The 7,641-nt window shown below is 37.8% G+C and overlaps 1 protein-coding gene across 1 annotated transcript in view; it reads right to left on the bottom strand.

The window, feature by feature from the left end:
* Positions 1–6,835, bottom strand: part of LNP1 (leukemia NUP98 fusion partner 1) — a 36,774-nt gene extending 29,939 nt beyond the window's left edge. Inside the window, exon 1 of the mRNA XM_029940684.1 lies at positions 6,729–6,835. The gene's annotated coding sequence lies outside the window, so the exon portion shown is untranslated. The remainder of the gene's footprint in view (positions 1–6,728) is intronic.
* Between the last annotated feature and the right edge of the window lie 806 nt (positions 6,836–7,641).

The following is a 7,641-nucleotide window of genomic DNA, read 5'->3' as shown; positions in this document are numbered from 1 at the left end:
TGGACTTTAAAATAAAGGCAGTAACAAAAGATGAAGAAGGACATTATATAATAATTATAGGGTCCTGCATCAGGAAGAGCTAACAATTATAAACACTTATGCACCGAATTCGGGAGCTCCCAAATACATAAAACAACTAATCACAAACAGAAGCAATCTTATTGATAAGAATGTGCTAACTGCAGGGGACTTTAATACCCCACTTACAACAATGGATAGGTCAACCAGACAAAAAAATCACTAAAAAAAACAATGGATCTGAATGGCACAGTGGAGCAGATGGAATTAATAGATATATTTAGAACTCTGTATCCTGAAGCTAGGGATTTCACTTTCTTCTCGAGTGCACATGGCACATTCTCCAAGATTGATCACATACTGGGTCATAAAATAGCCCTCCATAAATACAAAACAATTGAGATCATACCATGTACACTTTCAGATCACAATGCTATGAAACTCAAAATCAACCATAGGAAGAAGTCTGGAAAAACTCCAGAAATGTGGAGGTTAAAAATTATCCTACTAAAGAATGATTGGGTGAACCAGGCAATTAGAGAGGAAATTTAAAAATATATGGAAACAAATGAAAATGAGAATACAATAATCCAAACTCTCTGGGATGCAGCAAAGGCAGTCCTAAGAGGAAAGTTTATTGCAATCCAGGCCTATTTCAATAAACTAGGAAAAGCACAAACTCAAAACCTAACAGAGCACCTAAGGAAACTAGAAAGGGAGCAGCAAGAGCACCCCAAACCCAGCAAAAGAAGAGAAATAATAAAGATCAGGGCAGAATTAAACAAGATAGAATCCACAAAAACAATTGAACAGATCAATAAAACCAAGAGTTGGTTTTTTAAAAAAATAAACAAAATTGATAAGCCTCTAGCTAGGCTCCTCAGAAAGAAAAGAGAGAACACTCAAATAGACAAAATCATGAAGGAAAATGGATCTATTACAACAGATCCCTCGGAAACACAGGCAATCATCAGAGATTACTATGAAAAATTATATGCCAACAAACTGGACAATCTAGAAGAAATGGACAAATTCCTAAATGCACATGCACTACCAAAATTCAAATGGGAAGAGATAGAAAATCTGAACAGACCCATAATCAGTGAAGAAATCGAATCAGTTATCAAAAATCTCCCAACGAATAAAAGCCCAGGACCAGATGGATTCCCACAGGAATTCTACCAGACATTTAAAGCAGAGTTAACACTGATCCTTCTCAAACTATTCCAAAAAAATAGAAATGGAAGGAAGACTTCCAGACTCATTCTACAAGGCACATATCACTTTGATTCCTAAGCCAGACAGAGAACCAACAATAAAAGAGAACTACAGGCCAATATTCTTAATGAATATGGATGCAAAAATACTCAACAAGATACTAGCAAATCGAATTCAACAGCATATAAAAAGAATTACCCATTATGATCAAGTGGGATTTATTCCTGGGTTACAAGGCTAGTTCAATAGTCGCAAATCCATCAATGTGATACATCACATTAACAAAAGAAAAGAAAAAAACCATATGATCCTGTCGATAGATGTAGAAAAAGCATTTGACAAAATACAACATCCCTTCGTAATAAAAACCCTTGGGGAAGTTGGGATAGAAGGAACCTACTCAAACATCATAAAAGCCATTTATGAAAAGCCCACAGCCAATGTTATCCTCAATGGGGAAAAACTGAGAGCTTTCCCCCTGAAATCAGGGACACAACAGGGATGTCCACTCTCACCATTGTTGTTTAACATAGTGCTGGAAGTCCTAGCATCCGCAATAAGAAAACACAAGGAAATAAAAGGCATTAGAATCGGCAAAGAAGAAGTCAAACTTTCACTTTTTGCAGATGACATGATATTCTACATGGAAAACCCGATCGACTCCACCAGAAGCCTTCTAGAACTGATTCATGAATTCAGTAAAGTTGCAGGGCACAAAGTCAATGTACAGAAATCAGTTGCATTCTTATACATCAAAAATGAAGCAACAGAAAGAAAAATCAAGAAACAGATCTCCTTCACAACTGCATGAAAAATCATGAAATACCTAGGAGTAAACCTAACCAAAGATGTAAAAGACCTGTATGCTGAAAACTATAGAAGAGTTATGAAGGAAACTGGAGAAGACACAAAGTAATGGAAAAACATTCTGTGCTCATGGATCGGAAGAATAAACATTGTTAAAAATGTCATTATTACCCAAAACAATTTACACATTCAATGCAATCCCCATCAAAGTTGCACCAGCATTCTTCTCAAAGCTAGAACAAACTACCTTAAAATTCATATGGAACCACAAAAAACCATGAATAGCTAAAGTAATATTGAAGAAGAAAACCAAAACGGGAGGCATCACAATCCCAGACTTTAGCCTCTACTACAAAGCTGTCATCATCAAGACAGTATGATATTGGCACAAAAACAGACACATGGACCAATGGAATAGAATAGAGAGCCCAGAACTGGACCCACAAGTGTTATGGCCAATTAATCTTTGACAAAACAGGAAAGAGTATCCAATGGAAAAAACACAGCCTTTTCAACAGGTGGTTTTGGGAGAGCTGGACAGCAACATGTAGAAGAATGAAATTAGACCACTTTCTTACACCATTCACAAAAATAAACTCAAAATGGATAAAGGACCTGAATGTGAGGCAGGAAACCATAAAAACCCCAGAGGAGAAAGCAGGAAATAGCCTCCTCGACCTCAATCACAGCAATTTCCTCCTTGACGTATCCCCAGAGGCAAGAAAATCAAGAACCAAAATGAACTATTGTGACCTCATCAAGATAAAAAGCTTCTGCAATGCAAAGGAAATAATCAAAAAAACTAACAGGCAACCAACAGAATGGGAAAAGATAGTGGCAAATGGCATATCAGATAGGGGGCTAGTATCCAAAATCTACAAGTAATTCACTAAACTCCATACCCAAAAAATGAATAATCCAGTGAAGAAATGGGCAGAAGACATGAACAAACACTTCTCCAAAGAGGACATCCAGATGGCCAAAAGACACATGAAACGATGCTCAGCGTCACTCAGCATCAGGGAAATACAAATCAAAACCACACTGAGATACCATCTCACACTGGTCAGAGTGGCTAAAATGAACAAATCAAGAAACTATAGATGCTGGCGAGGTTGTGCCTCCTACACTGTTGGTGGCAATGTAAACTGGTGCAGCCACTCTGGAAAACAGTATGGAGGTTCCTCAAAAAATTATCGCTAGAACTCCCCTATGATCCAGCAATAGCACTGCTAGGGATTTACCCAAAGGAGACAAAAGGGCTGATGCATAGGAGCACATGTACCCCAATGTTCATAGTGGCACTTTCTACAATAGCCAAATCATGGAAAGAGCCTAAATGTCCATCAACTGATGAATGGGTCAAGAAGAGGTGGTGTATATAGATACAATGGAGTACTACATGGCAATGAGAAAGAATGAAACATGGCCATTTGTAGCAAAGTGGATGGACCTCAAGGGTGTCAAGCTAAGTGAAATAAATCAGGAGGAGAAGGACAGATACCATATGTTTGCACTCATAGGTCTAACAGGAGAAACCTAACAGAGGACCATGGAGTGGAGAAGGGGGAAAGAGAGTTGGGGAGAGCGAGGGAGACAAATCATGAGAGACTATTGAATACTGAAAACGAACCGAAGACTGAAGGAGGGGGAGGGAGGAAAGAGGTGATGTCCATGGAGGGGGGCACTTGTGGGGAGAAGCACTGGGTGTTATATGGAAACCAATTTGACAATAAACTATTATAAATTTTTGAAAAATCTTAAAAAATAAAAAATTTAAAAATAAAAAATAACAAGGCAAAGTTTTGACACTTAGATTTGAAACTAGATGTATAATTCATAAAAGGAAAAACTGATTAGCTAGATCCCATAATATTAAGAACTTTTGCTCTGTTAATGACCCTATTAAGCAAATGAATAGCTAAAGACCTGGAGAAAATATTTGCAAACAATATATCCAACAAGGACCAGTTTCTAGAATATATAAATAACTGTTAAAATTCAACATTAAAAGAACAATCTAATTAGACAATGAGCAAAAGACATGAAAGACATTTCACTAAAGAAATTATACAGATAGCAAATATGCACATGGAAAAATCTCAACATGATTACCCATGAGGTAAATGCTGAGTGAAAAGTCTTAAAAGAATGCATGTTATATAATTTTATTTATATAACATCCTTGAAATAACACAGTCATAGAGATGAAGAACAGATCAGTGATTGCCAAGGGTTTGGGTGAGAGGCAGGGGGTTGTGGCTACAAAAGACTAGCATGAGAAAAGCTTTGTGGTGATGGAACAGTCCTGTATTTTGATTGCAATATTAGTAACAAGAAACGTGTGTGAAAACTGCACAGAATTCACAGTGAGTGTATGCATGGCTAGTGAAATCTGAATAAATTTTGTAGATTGTATCAATGTTGATTTCCTGGTTTTGATATTTTCCTATAGTTATGCAAGTTGTCAATATTGGATGAAGTGGCATGAAGGGTACATGAGACCTCTGTGTACATTTACTTGCAACCTTCTGTGAATCCATAATTATTTCACAATAAAAGTAAAAAGAAAAATGACTAGTACTACGAAAAAAAAACTTCTCTAAATGGGCAGCTCAAAATGCCATTGAACTGGAGGTATTCTGAGATGATAATAATGAAGACAGCGTAGGTTTTCAGTCTCTGAATCCCCACTTAAAAAACCAATAGAGCAGTTGTAGAGGAACATATCCATAGACAATTCTACAGCAAATATTATGATAGGATGGGCTCAACCCCCAAGTGGACAGTATGGATCAAACCACCCAAAGCTAAGACCTGGGATAGTTGTCCATGCAGGAGGAAAAAGAAGGAAGCAACAGGGCATCTGCCAGACCTGAGAACAGGAGGACCACAAAATAGCCAATAGTTTGGAAAACATAAGGGACCGGTTTGAGAATAGTGTTAATCTTTCATCCAGCAGCATTGCTATTTTATTATTTCTAGTAGATTACACTTTGGTGGGGGTACATGTTCTACGGAGACAACAAGATTGTCTATAAATAATGAAAAGTTACTTCTTCCTTTCCAATCTCCTTTTATTTCCTTTTTTGTCTTATTATTTTGGCTAACACCTTCAGTACTATGTAATAGAACCTGAAGTCCCTGACTGATTCTTGACTTCAGAGAGAAAAGTACTAACATTTCACTGTTAGGTATGATAATTTATTTAGACTTCCAGATGATCTTTATCAAGCTTCTATAATAAGCATGTTTTATTATAATTGTGTCATGGACAAATACGGCATGATAGTAACATTTGTTAAATCTTAGTAGAAGACGGTGGTATAGTAAAAACAACTGCAACTTTTTTGCTACTTCTCCTATGGAAAGTTGGAGTCTAAATCACCTCCCCATGAATCTGCGCTGGCTTTGGAAACATGTCTGACTCATAAAATGTGGCAGAGCGAGGCTTTAGAAAGCTATGCAGCTTCTTCCTAGGGCTCTTGGGACATTTTCTCTAGGAACCTTGAGCTGCAGCATGAGTCTGATGGCCCTGACTGCCATGCTGGAAAGGCCACAAGAAGGTGTCCCGAGTAGTCTGAAATGAGCCCAGTTGTCAAGCCATTTTCACCAAGGTGTCAGACACTGAGTGAAGCTTTCTGGAACCCTCCAGACCAGGCCATCTGCCAGCAGAATAAACTGTTGACACCAACAGGAGAGTTAATCCAGCCTTGCCCCAAATCCTGAGCAATTAAACTCTAAGATGTAATAAAATAGTTGTTCAAAGCTGCTAAGTTGCTTTAAGCCACTGCAACTTGGGATCAATTATTAAGCAGCAGTAGATAACCAGAACATAGACACAGAAACTATCTTTTATGGTTGTACATTTTTTCATAATTTAGCAAAAATTGAGTCTCCTCCTCTTTGTTGGATTTGAAGCTAGTTTCCACTGGCTTGGAAAACCAACAAAAAGTAGAAATAGGGGAAGTATAGCCTAGAGGCCCTAAGGTTCAAGTATAACCAAGGCTACTCGTCTGATAGGAATGAATTAGAAAATGGCACCTTTTTTTGGAGGATATTCCACTGCAGGCCCATCACTTAGTAATGGACCAGTATCTTCATGCAATTCCAAAATAGGAGAACCTTTGTCCAAGCAAACGCAGCCTGATACCAGACTATGAGGAACAAAATGCAGGCCAGACTTCAGCCCCGACTTGATACAGCTTTCTTGTGTAGGGCACAATTCATGTAACCTGTATATAATATCTTTATAAGTATAAGCAAGGCAACATTTTCACATTTGCAAATGACAGAAATTCTTGTGGGTGGTGATGAACTAAGTTGATGAGGATAGAAAGATCTTACAAATCTATGAGTGGGCAGAAAGGTGGCAAATGTGTGCATCAAATATATGCATGTGCAATCAGTCACAGCTAAGGAGAGGGAACTAGCGTTACTGTAAATTGTTCCCTAAGGATAAATGCAGAGGTTCCTTCTGACAGCAAGAAGAGCAGCCGCTTGATTGAATCATAAAGTGACATTGCCCCTGAGAACAAAGAAGTACCACCCACTCAACTGATGCTTTGATGGAAGTTGAATAAGGCGGAATCCATCAGGAGAAAAATTAAAGAAAAATTAACACCGTGAGGGCTCGGAGGAAACATGGACTTCTGTATAACATAACTAGGGTATGAAGGACAAACCAATCAGGTCCCAGTGGAGGCAGCATCAGCGGTGAAGGTGGTAACAGTGACTACACAATCCTTGGGACTGGAAACCAGTAGATAGGATGAGAGTGGATGGTGGTGAAGCAGACTATTTCTGGTGATGGCAGCAATGACAGCAATTGAGTTGGTCTCTTAGCTGATACCTGTGGTTGGATGGCAATGGTGGCATTAGATTATTAATGTTGGCAACAGTAAGAGAAATGAAACAGCAGCCAGGGAATTGTTCAATACTTCATTAACTCTTTATTCAGCACTGATTACATTTCAGGTATCATGTTGGGTGAATAAAATAAGCATGTTAACAATTATTATGTGCTCAGCCATGTGATAAATGTAGGCACACAAAGATGACCAGAACATGATTCCCACCCTTCAAGGACTCACAATTAAGTATGGGTAGCACATGAGAACAAACAATTATGGCAATGTAGGAATTATGGGGGGGGAAATGTATATTGTTGTGTAGGTCCAATGCAGGAAGAGAAAGCATATTTCTTTGCTGACATATAGCATTACAAGAGACATTGTGTTACGCACTGTATATGATAAAAGGTGAATTAGATATAGCTTGTGATCTGGGATGATTATAGTTTAATAGATGAGGCAGGACAAGTATAATTCTATAAAACAAGGTAAAAAGAATTATGTTTTAAGAAAGTTCCAGTAAAGTATTTTGGGAATTTAAAGGAAGGCTCATATAGATTCTCAATAGTGTTTTAAGTAAAGAAAATTCTATTTATTCTATCCTAAATGTAATTTTTTTCCTTTTTTGATACCTTTCAATATAATGTGTGTAACATAGTATCTATTGAATGCTGACTATATGCTTTGGCCTGAATGCCTGTGTCTCCCCCCATATACCAAAATCTTAGGTTGAATTCTTAACCCC

This window comes from Suricata suricatta, chromosome 5, assembly GCF_006229205.1.
Source record: "Suricata suricatta isolate VVHF042 chromosome 5, meerkat_22Aug2017_6uvM2_HiC, whole genome shotgun sequence".
NCBI lineage: Eukaryota > Metazoa > Chordata > Mammalia > Carnivora > Herpestidae > Suricata > Suricata suricatta.
This window is presented reverse-complemented; position numbering and strand designations above follow the sequence as displayed.